The sequence below is a fragment of the Pleurodeles waltl genome, chromosome 3_2 (genome assembly GCF_031143425.1).
Source record: "Pleurodeles waltl isolate 20211129_DDA chromosome 3_2, aPleWal1.hap1.20221129, whole genome shotgun sequence".
Lineage (NCBI taxonomy): Eukaryota > Metazoa > Chordata > Amphibia > Caudata > Salamandridae > Pleurodeles > Pleurodeles waltl.
Window position 1 is genome coordinate 187897002 of NC_090441.1, and position 12771 is coordinate 187909772.

Below are 12771 nucleotides of genomic sequence, written 5' to 3' on the forward strand. Positions count from 1 at the left end.
ACGGGGTGTCCCTGGGTGCAGGGAAGGGTACCTGTGGACTGCTGCCATGGTCAGAGACCATGGAAATGAGCCCACAGGTCCCTTAACGCCTGCTCTGACGCAGGTGTTAAAAAACGGCGCCATTTTTTAAGGCCCGCCTCTTCCTGTGCGTCATTTTGACTCAGAAGTATAAATAAGGCGCAAATGCCTTAGAGTCATTTTTTGGACGGGAATGCCTACCTTGCATATCATTAGCACAAGATAGGTGTCCACGCTAAAAAATGACGCAAACTCCATGGATTTTGGCGCTAGACGGTTCTAGCGCCAAAGTATAAATATGGAGTTAAGTTTGGGCCGGATTTGCGTAAAACAAAATGACGCAAATCCGGCGCAAACAGAGTATAAATATGCCCCTCAGTGTTACAAAAATAAAGGTACTTTATTTTAGTGATATAATTACCCAAAAGTACTAGAGAGGTAAGTAACACTCTAGAAATCAGAAATAGGCAGGGAAAGTGATAGAAAACAGTGCAAATGCAAATAAATAATAGTGACCCTAGGGGGAGCCCAAACAATATACTAAAAAATGGAATGTTAATGCAGGACCCCCACCTAGGTAAGTGGAATGTGTAGAGGGGAGCCGGGGGGTACTAGGAAACCCCAAAAGGAAGTATCACAGTGCCCCCTAGCGACCAGGAAGAAGGGAGTAATTTACTGGATTTTCCCCAAACCACCAAAAAGGAAGGAAAAGAAGAAAATGCAACACCCAGACAAGACTGCAAGAAACCAGCAGTAAATTCCTGAAGAGGAAGACCTGTGGAGGAAGGGGACCAAGTCCAGAAGTCACAGAAGAGTCCAGGGGGAGAAGGAGCTACTACCCACCCAGCTGTGTTTCCAGGAGTTGGTCGACGGTAAGACGAAGACAGTCAGGAATGCATCCCTGGAGAAGGTGAAGAGTTCCTGGAGGATGTAGTCGACATCCCATGCTGGATGGATGATTGCAGTCAGTCAGTGGCGTGGAAAAACCACCAACAAGCCTTGGCAAAGGCAGAAGTCACTGTGAAGCACAAAGTGGAGCTGCCGGGGACCAGCAAGGTCCAGGAGGACTCAACCCATGGGGGGAGTTCTAGGGGGACCCTCAGCAGGGCAGCGAGTCCAAAGAAGAAGAGGCAGCCCCCACAGGAGTTCCACAGGACGATGAACCAGGAGTCGCAGAGGAGTCCACGCAGCACAACTTGAGAAGGGTCCCACGCCGCAGGAGAAGCACACAGAGGGCTGTGCGTCACAGGAAGGAGTACTGGGGGCTGGGACTACAAGGAGCCTGAAGATCCCATGGAGGATATGCCAACAAGCCTTGGTAGCTGCAAGAGATGCAGTGCACGGTGGTACTGTCCTGCGTGGGAAGGCAAGGGCATACCTCCACCAAAGTTGGACAGCTGACAAAGAGGACCAAGAGGACTACTCCAGACCACCACCCATGATGCAGGATCCACACAGCTTAGGATGAAAGGAGATCCGTGCAGCCGGTCGTCATTGCAGTTGGTTCCTGCAGATGCAGGGAACTGACTCCTTCACTCCTTGGGATATTCCTTCTTCCTACTCATGCATACTGAAGACTTGCCACCCTCAGAGGATGCACAGCCGGGGAAATGTTGCAGAAGCTGGAAGGAGCCATGGAAACAATGTCACAAGCAGAGTCTTCATCGTGGATGCAGATTGTTGGTTCCTGGAGGGTCCAGTCGTGGTTCCAGTGGCCAGAAGTCAAAGTAGAGGTTGCAGAGGAGTCCTGCTGGAATCTTGCAAGACGAATCTGAGGACCCACCCAAGAGGGAGACCCTAAATAGCCCTGAAAGGAGGATTGGTCACCTAACCAGTTAAGCACCTATCAGGAGGGGGCTCTGATGTCACCTGCCTGACCTGGCCACTCAGATGCTCTGATGCGCCACTTTTCCATAAATCTGGGCCACAGAGCCAGTGCAAGAGGTGTCAGATATATTTACACACACTCCCCCACTGTACCCCACCAAGTGTTGCTTGCCACTCAGAGCCAGTGCAAGAGGTGTCAGGTGTGTGTGTGTGTGTATATATGTATATATATCCACACACACACCACCCCCAAGTTCTAGAGGTGTCCGGTGCTGTCGCTTGCCACACTCAGTCAGTGCAAGAGGTGTCAGCTGCAGTCGCACAAACTCACAGAGCCAGTGCCAGAGGTGTCAGCTGCAGTCGCACAAACTCACAGAGCCAGTGCCAGAGGTGTCAGCTGCAGTCGCACAAACTCACAGAGCCAGTGCCAGAGGTGTCAGGTGCTGTCACATAAACATAGAGCCACTGCAGGATGTGTCAAGTGCTGTCACATACAGAGCCAGTGCTAGAGTTGTTAGGAGTTGTCACACACACACAGCCAGTGCTAGAGGTGTCGGATGCTGTCACACAAGCATACATCCACTGCAAGAGGTGTCATTTGCTGTCTCTTACACACACACATACACACACTCACCCAGTGCCAGAGGTGTCAGGTGCTGCACACACATTCATATAAACTGCTTTCTGGCATACATCATAACAATAGTCTGACGTACATGATAACAGTACTCTTGTATTAGTCATATGATGAGAGTACCTGCTAGCATGCATGGTGGCAGTACCCTTAAACAGGTGCATTATGGCCACTGACCTAGCATTCTTGGAGACAACAGCCCTAGCATGTGCTTTACAAATACCCTCTGGATCCATGATTGCAAACACTCATGCATGTATTATAACCCTCCACAAGTAGCGCAGATCTTATTTGCACAGATATGTGATCCAAAACAGAAGACTAATAGCCTAAGTTAATGTATGACAAGAGCAGCATGCAAGTGTGAGGGTTCCTCAAAGCAGATCCAACTATTGCTACATAACATTGACTGCATACATGTGCCCTATCTGACTATCTGATTGCTTATATATTTATGGTTATATTTGTTATATGCACTTTGTTAATCATTTAGGGCCCGATTACGACATTGGCGGTCCGAGCACCACCAATGCCGCCGTGGCGGTAAGACTGCCCTTAATCTTCAGAGATATTCAATCATGTGGCTACAGAGATAGGCGGTCATTACAACATTGGCGGTAAAAGCCGCTTACCGCCGTGCAGAAGACCGCCAACACACCGTCGTGGAATTCCGCCACAGCTATTATGACCCACAGAACGGAATCCGCCAATATTCAGACACCCACACAAGTCCGCCACACCAAAGGTCAGTGATAAACTGGCGAAAACAAAACCTCCACCGTCACGCCAACAGAAATACGCCCACACTATCACTACCCACGAATCCACGTGGCACTCTTTCAACCGCGGTATTCCATTGGCGGTCCACACCGCCGCGCTCAAAATACACACACATCTCCAAAACACAGCCACATTGGACAATTCGAAATACACACACCTGATACACATACACACACCACTCCCACACACCCAATACAATATAAAACACACACCCACATCACCCACAAACCCCTATGACAAAATTACAGAGAGAAGGCCAGAGAGAGACACCACCATCAACAATACTAGCATCCACAAGCACGCAACAAGATCACCCACATAACTTCCACGCACCTCACACAACACACCACTACATATCAGCACACTTATCACCCCACACACCACCCCACACATCACCCACACCACCCCATGGCACGGTAAAGACACCCCAGGTTCTCGGAGGAGGAGCTCAAGGTCATGGTGGAGGAAATAGTCTGGGTAGAGCCACAGCTATTCGGATCACAGGTGCAACACACCTCCATTGCAAGGAAGATGGAGCTATGGCGTAGAATAGTGGACAGGGTCAACGCAGTGGGACAACACCCAAGAAAACAGGTTGACACCAGGAAGAGGTGGAATGACCTACGGGGGAAGGTGCGTTCCGTGGTCTCAAGACACCACCTTGCGGTTCAGCGTACTAGCGGAGGACCCCCACCTCCTCCCCCACAACTAACAACATGGGAGGAGCAGGTCTTGGTGATTCTGCATCCCGAGGGCCTCTCAGGAGTAGCTGGAGGAATGGACTCTGGTAAGTCAAATCTTAACTATTACATCCCCCATCCTACCTGCATGCCATCACATACCCCCACCCTCACCCTCACCCCCATCACTCCAACTCCTCACAAATGTCCCAACATCACAAACCACCCATCCCAACACCAAGCCCTGCATGCAACAACAAAGCATGGACACACATCATTAAAGCATGTCCACTGCACATACCCATACACCCCCCTAAAACATCATCACACAAGGTCCCACACAGAAATGCAAGCACTGGGGTACACGGTCACCCACCCATTGCACACCATGGCACACACAGATGTAATAAACATCCTTTTATACCCCTGCAGGACCCCTACCCAACGTCACCGGAGAGGAGGGTCCACACATGTCCACACCACCAACAGAAGAAGCCCACAGTGATGACAGCACCTCTGTCCAACTGGATCTAGATGACCAGCCCGGCCCATCGGGGACCTCTGGACAGTCGGTTCCCCTGACACAGTCACAGGCCACCACAGAGCTTCCCCCTTCTGGAAACACCAGCACAGCACCCACCCAGCGGGCCCATACCTCCATCCCCAGGGCACGTCAATCAGCAGTGTGTCCACCACTACAGGGAACCCAGGCTAACCCACCACCCCAACAACAACAGAGACCTGGGGACAGTGGCAGTGGGCACACGGTCCAGGGGACGGAGGCCCAGGAACACAGGGGAACTGGGAGGGCTGCTGTGCGTCAAGGGGAGGACAGGCCAAGGGAACCCACTCTCCACAAGGCCCTCTCCAACATCATGGGAGCCTACCACCACTCCAAGGAGACAATGGTAACAGTACTGGCCAAGTTTCAGGAGACCCAGCGCCTGCAGAAGGAACAGTATTTGGGCTTCAGGGAGGAACTCGGATCCATCAATTCCACCCTGGGCACCATTATAGGGGTGCTGAAGGAAGTACTCAACACCAGGAGGGACACTGTGGCACTACAAGGGGCCCCTGACACTAGCCTGGACGATGAACTGCCCACCACCTCCGCTAGTGGACAGGACGCCCACAGGACCACCACACCAGCACCCCACCCCCTGCAGAGGGAGAACCACCTCGCAAACGGTCCCTGAGATCCAGGACAAAGACAGAGAACAATGCCAAGACCCCCGCCAAGAAATGAGACCACCCTGATTGTCATCCTTCTGTCCCACTTTGTCATCCTGTCCATCCTAAACTGCCCCAGTTCCACTTCCTATGCCCATTTGGGCAATGCACCTGTGTCAACTCAGTGACCATACACTGGGTGAAAACGACAGACAGTAGAGAGGTAGTAGTGTTAAAGTACATGTAGTAGGCTGGTTTGTATTCTTACCTGTGTCTCACTGGAAATATTGCTGGATTACTGAGTCCCTGTTGTCCATGTCTTCTTCCTCTGCTTCCTTGTCTTTACTGTCCACAGGCTCCACAGCTGCAACAACACCGCCATCTGGACCATCCTCCTGCAGAAAAGGCACCTGTCGTCGCAGAGCTAAGTTGTGAAGCATACAGCAGGCCACGATGATCTGGCACACCTTCTTTGGTGAGTAGAATAGGGATCCACCTGTCAAATGGAGGCACCTGAACCTGGCCTTCAGGAGGCCGAAGGTCCACTCGATTATCCGCTGTGTACGCCCATGTGCCTCATTGTAGCGTTCCTCTGCCCTTGTCCTGGGATTCCTCACTGGGGCCAGTAGCCATGACAGGTTGGGGTAACCAGAGTCACCTGCAAATGGCGAGGGACAACTGTTAGACACACACTAACCTGTAGGGATATCCCCAGACCCAAACAACCATTCCCACTGTCTTGCTTCCAGGTGCTCACCTAATAGCAACACACGGTGCGCCTCTGGAGTTGACCCATCACATAAGGGATGCTGCTATTCCGCAGGATGTAGGCGTCATGCACTGAGCCAGGGAACTTGGCATTCACATGGGAGATGTACTGGTCTGCCAAACATACCATCTGTACATTCATGAAATGGTAACTCTTCTGGTTTCTGTACACCTATTCACTCCTGCGGGGGGGACCAAAGCCATCTGGGTCCCATCAATGGCACCTATGATGTTGGGGAAATGTCCCAGGGCATAGAAATCACCTTTCACTGTAGGCAAATCCTCCACCTGAGGGAAAATGATGTAGCTCTGCATGTGTTTCAGCAGGGCAGATAACACTCTGGACAACATGTTGGAAAACATGGGCTGGGACATCCCTGATGCTATGGCCACTGTTGTTTAAAATGACCCACTTGCAAGGAAATGGAGTACCGACAGCACCTGCACTTGAGGGGGGATTCCTGTGGGATGGCGGATAGCTGACATCAGGTCTGGCTCCAGCTGGGTACACAGTTCCTGGATTGTGGCACGGCCAAGCCTGTAGGTGATGATCACATGTCTTTCCTCCATTGTCAACAGGTCCACCAACGGTCGGCACACTGGAGGATGCCGCCATCTCCTCACATGTCCCAGCGGACTGTGCCTATGAAGGACAACAGCGAGCACATAGTCAACCAACTCAGAGGTACGTACCCACAGCTTACACAGAACACCAATCATAATCCAAAAAGTGGCCTGTATGTGTGTTGAGTCTAGGCCTAGGTATGTGTGACGTAGTTAAAAATGAAGCCATGTGGGCCCCTGAAATGGCGGCTGCCTGACCTGTAAAGTGGAACAATTGGAAGTGAGGTAACTGCGCTGGCGTTGTACACCGTCGCGGTAGGCGGTCAAAGACCGCAGCGCAATGCTGCATTGGTTAACATTGGACCCTATGGGACCCAGGAGCCAATGACGATGTACGCCGGTGGTGACGGTACGCACCGCCGCGGACGTGACCGCTATTTTCTATCTGTTCAATCACTCGATACCTGATCTTCGACAGGAGAGGACCTACACTGCAAGTGCTGCTGTGACCTCGGTCTGGAAGAGACAATGGCTAGTGCGTCTGGGGAAAGGGCCCCTCTCTTCACATCGGAGGAGTTGGAGAAACTCGTGGACCGGGTCCTCCCCCAGTACACGCTACTCTACGGTCCTCCAGACAAACAGGTAAGTACACTGGGAGCATGCTGTATGGGCTAAGCCTGTGTGGAGTGGGGTGGATGTAAGAAGGGCGGGGGGGTTGAGATTGCGGCATGCATGAAACGACGGTGAGTGCATGCGCCACATGGCAAGGGTAGGGATGGGGGCCAATGACTGTGACGGTGCAGTTGGTAATAAGTTCCTCTTCCCCCTGTACAATTCATGTAGGTCAGCGCCCACCAGAAAAAGATATTTGGCGTGCCATCGCCAAGGACGTCCGGACCCTGGTAGTCTACCACAGACGGAGCACCCACTGCTGGAAAAGATGGGAGGACATTCGGCGCTGGAGCAAGAAGACAGTGGAGGCTCAGCTGAGGATGGCTTCCCAACGTGGGAGGGGTGCCCGTCGCACCATGACCCCCCTGATGTTCAGGGTCCTGGCGGTGGCGTACCCGGAGTTGGATGGGCACTTGAGGGCATCACAGCAGCCACAAGGGGGTGAGTACACTCTCATCCTGCTGATTTTGCACGCAGTGGAGGGGTCTGGGTGGGGGAGGTGGGCTGTGGGTTTCCCTAGGCCAGGGCGAGTTCCATAGGCAAGGTCCCTCCGTAAGGCAGGCCATGTGGCACCCCACCTCTGTAGAGTGCCAAGTACACCTAGTCATGCCCCTGTGTCATCCATGTGTGCAGATGTCGTCCACAGCCTAGTAGGCCATTTCCCAGGAATTGAACAGTGGAGCCCAAGAGCGCGGCGTAGTGCAGGGGGCTTGTGTGTCTGTCGGGTCCGCCAACGGTAGCGGTAATGCATGCACTCAACATGTCTTTCTTCTGTCGTTCCCCCCCCTTTTTGTGGTCTCCCTGTTCTTGTGTGCATTAGCATCATCAGGCGGAGGACCAGTGGCACCGGAGCACGAGGGGGCTGCATCCCATATGGCCATGGAGGGCCACACTATGGACTTGGACTTCACCAGTGGGACGGAGGGCGAGGGGAGCTCCACGGCTGGGACAGGAGCTGAGACCAGCGACACAGACTCGTCCTCTGATGGGAGCTCCCTGGTGGTGGTGGCAACATCTGTGCCCCCCCATCTACAGGTACAGCCGCCACCCCCCCTACCAGCACCGCCCTCCCAGCAGCCCCTCAGCCTTTGCCCCGTGCCCGCTCACCCGGGAGGGTGGGCATCACCTTCGCCCCAGGCACCTCAGGCCCTGCCCCAGTCACCCCTGCTGCCCTCAGTGAGGAGGCCATTGACCGCCTCAGGTCCCTCACTGTTGGGCAGTCTACCATTTTTAATGCCGTCCAGGGTGTCGAAAGGCAGTTGCAACAAACCATTGCATTCCTGGAGGGCATTCATTCTGGTCAGGTGGCCCTTCAGCGAGCTTTTCAGACTCTGGCCTCAGCACTGATGGCAGCCATTGTCCCTGTCTCTAGCCTCCCCCCTCCAAATTCCTCCACCCAGACCCAATCCCCTGTACCCCAGCCTATCACAAGCACACCTACAGACCAGCATGCACACACGTCAACACACAAGGGAAGCTCAGGCAAACATAGGCACCACACATCCCACAGGCACTCACGCAAGCATCACACACATAGCAACATCCACTGCCTCCACTGTGTCCCCCTCCTCCTCGTCTCCCTCCTCCCTCCCAGTCTCGTCTACACTCACACCTGCATGCACTACATCTACAGCCACTACTGCCATCACCAGCACACACACCACCACACCCCGCTCACGTGCAGTCACCACCCCCACTACCATTCACACGCCCCCTGTGTCCTCTCCCAGTGTGTCTGTGACACCACCTCCCAAGATACACAAACGCAGGCACACACCCACCCAACAGCCATTCACCTCACAACAGCCTCCAGCGCATGCACCCTCACCTAAAGTCAGCAAACGAACACCTCCTACAACCCCCTCCAGCTACCCGTCCCAGTGTCTCCCAAAAACTTTTCCTGTCCAACCTTGAACTCTTTCCCACACCTCCGCCACCCCGTTGGTCTCCTAGGTCCCGAACTAGCACCTCAGCCACAACATCTCCGGGACCAGTGGTGCCTGTAGTCACCAGAATCTGGAGTGCACCGGCCACCAGGGCAGCCAGTGTGGCACGGAGCCACAGCACAGACAGTCGCCCACCTGTGAAGCATCAAAAGTTGGCCAGTGCCCGGCGGGAGAGGGGGAAGACTCCAGCCACCAAAGCCGCTCCCAGGGGTCCCGGTGGGAGTGTGGAGTCAGCTGCGACACCTTCCAAGGTGGGGAAGGGCCACAAGAAACCAGGAAAGTCTGGAAAGAGTAGCACGGCGGGGGAGACCGCCATCATCCCCGCTGCCTAGGAGGCCACAGCCGTCATCCCCGCTGCCCAGGAGGCCACAGCCATCATTCCCGCTGCCCAGGAGGCCACCGCCATCATCCCCGCTGGGCCAGAGAGGACAGCCAGCACAAGTCCCGCTGGGACAGAGAGGACCGCCAGCACAAGCCCCGCTGGGACGGAGAGGATCGCCAGCACAAGCCCTGCTGGGACAGAGAGGACCGCCAGCACAAGCCCCGCTGGGACAGAGAGGACCGCCATCACAAGCCCCACTGGGCTAGAGAGGACCGCCAGCACAAGCCCCGCTGGGCTAGAGAGGACCGCCAGCAGCTGAGTCACTGCAAAGGAGCCCGCCGCTCCAAGCACCGCTGAGCAGGGCACCGCCGCTCCAAGCACCGCTGAGCAGGGCACCGCCGCTCCAAGCACCGCTGAACAGGGCACCGCCGCTCCAAGCACCGCTGAACAGGACACCGCCGCTCCAAGCACCGCTGAACAGGGCACCGCCGCTCCAAGCACCGCTGAACAGGACACCGCCGCCTCAAGCACCGCTGACCCATGAGCGTCAAGGGCACTGACGCTACTGAGTCCGTCACGAGCAAGATGAAGTACTCTGGGCACAAAGCCCCTTCCAGAACCAGTAGAGACTGTTATCCACTTGAGAGACTGTGGCTTTGCACTCCCCAGGATGGAACAGTGGGCAACCCACCCACTGTAGAGACTTGAGAGACTGTGGCTTTGCACTCCCCAGGATGGAACAGTGGGCAACCCACCCACTGTAGAGACTTGAGAGACTGTGGCTTTGCACTCCCCAGGATGGAATAGTGGGCAACCCACCCACTGTATAGACTTGAGAGACTGTGGCTTTGCACTCCCCAGGATGGAACAGTGGGCAACCCACCCACTGTATAGACTTGAGAGACTGTGGCTTTACACTCCCCAGGATGGAACAGTGGGCAACCAACCCACTGTAGAGACTTGAGAGACGGTGGCTTTGCACACCCCAGGATGGAACAGTGGGCAACCCACCCACTGTATAGACTTGAGAGACTGTGGCTTTGCACTCCCCAGGATGGAACAGTGGGCAACCCACCGACTGTATAGACTTGAGAGACTGTGGCTTTGCACTCCCCAGGATGGAACAGTGGGCAACCCACCCACTGTAGAGACTTGAGAGACTGTGGCTTTGCACTCCCCAGGATTGAACATTAGGCATGTGGCCCTCTTGTGGATTTGGCGTCGTGCACTCAACCGGCTGAGGTGCCCCCCCTTTCCCTCCCCCTGAGGTGCCTGTTTTCTTGCTCTCTGATGCCCCTGCAGTGTTCTCTCCGTCATGGTCGGGGATCTTGTGTGGGCCTCGCCCATACCGTGTGGGCCCAGTGTTCCACGGTCTTAATTGGAGCACTACCTGGACTATTATGCTTGGTGTATATTTTGTTTATGGTGTGTATATATATATTTTTGCCTACTTGATTTTAATATATTACAATGGTTACACTCATTTGCTTTTGTCTTTGCATTCTTCTGGGGGGGATTGGGGGGGTGTAACTATCATGTATTTATATGTATTAGTGTGTGTGTTGTAGTGGGTGAAGGTGGGGGTGTTGCGTGTCCCTGTTTTTTCCCTCCCCCTCCCCTGTGTCGTAGGTGCAGTACTCACCGTGGTCTTCGCCGCCTGCATTCATGCTCCTGATAGAGGAGCAGGAAGACTATTGCAGGGAGAATTTGGAGTTCCGGCTCCATGGTGTCCTGGTTCCTCGTGGGGTGTGTAGAGGTGAGCGTTTTCCCTTCGAAATCCTGCTTCCGCCGCGTTTTTATCCGCAGTGAATCCGACCCGGAAAAGGTGGCGGATTGGTAGGTTGTGATACTGTGGGCGTTACTTTGTCTTCCGCCTGTCTGTTGGCGGTGACCGCCATGCTGTTTGTTTGTACCACCGTGGAGGTCGGAGTGTTAGAGTGGCTGTCTTTGTTGGCGGTTTCCGCCACATTCGTAATTGCACATTTATTTCCACCGGCCTGTTGGCGGTCTTACCATCGCTTTAACACTGACCGCCAGGGTTGTAATGACCACCATAATATTTTTCTTAATTTGGATGTCTGATCTCACTAGCTCCCACATGAGGGTTCTGTTCGTATTTAGTGCAAAACCTTATTTCTCAAAGTTAACCTTCAAAACATGAATTCACTTACATCTGTTCCAAAGTGAGAGCCTATTTACTACGAAAATGCAACTTTGCATTTGTGTCCAATATGTGCTACTATATTTTATTGTTCAGTTGTGATTTTGGGTTTGTACCTGCTTAAAGCCCACTAAAGCCATAGTGTTGTGGCACCCTTTCATGCATCCTAAACGAGTTTCCATTTTGTTATCCTGCGTTGTACACTGCACATTTTAGCCAACCCTTTCTACTAAGTGTTGCCTCTTTCTGAAGTTAGCACAACAAATCGAGGATTTCGTAGAGAGAGGTCGAGTCAGCTGATGATACATGTATGTCCTTCTTAAGGCACTGTCACCTTCTTCCCACGAGGAGACCCTGGCACTTACACATCATCAGCACCTAATTGTAGGTTTCTTTATTATCATGTGCACTTGCTTCTATTCACTCACACTGAGAAAACATTTATAAGGATTCCATGAAAGTGTACAGATTTTAGCATTACATGATGCAACTGATTGGAGGGGAAGGTCTGGTCTGTATTTTGGGCAGTTGCCATGCTTATCTTTGAGCGCCTGATGGCTGTTTTTGCATTTTTTTGCACGTAAGGCTTCTACGCTCTGTCTTGAGTATCTGTGTTTGTATGCAAGCTGCATGTAGTCAGGCTATGCCATTCCGAAAAGAAATCTCCTTCGCATTGTTTCTATTCCTATTAAAGGCAGTTGTTATGTGTATTTGTTATGCATTTCATTACCCGTGAGGGCATCCTGGCACTGAGCAAGTGTGTATGCCTAACACTGCCTATCGTAGGCTGGTTAATTGAAAAGTGAGCTCTTCAGCTTTGTGCAGAATTCAAGAAGAGAGAAGGAGGCTCATGTGAAGTGGGAGCCGTTCCGCGCTTCAGGAGCAATGAAAGAGAACGCTCATCCTCCTGGTCTGGTTCTGTCTATGTGTGAGTAGGAGCGCTGTGGAGCAGAGGTGTCTGGGTGGTTGATGGGAGGAGATGCGACTCTTCAGACAGGTGGGGCCTTGAATATGTGAGAAGAGTTTGAAACAACTGTGTCTGTGTATCCGGAGCCAGTTGAGCTCCCTCAGGTGTTGTATGATGTGAGTTCTGCATGGGAGGTTGAGGATGAGTCTGGCTGCTCAGTTCTGGATGGTTTGTAGTCTTCGAGTGAGTTACTTGGTGATTGCGGTGTAGAGGGTGTTGCCATAGTCCATCTTGCTGGTGACTTGAGCGTGAGTGACAGGTT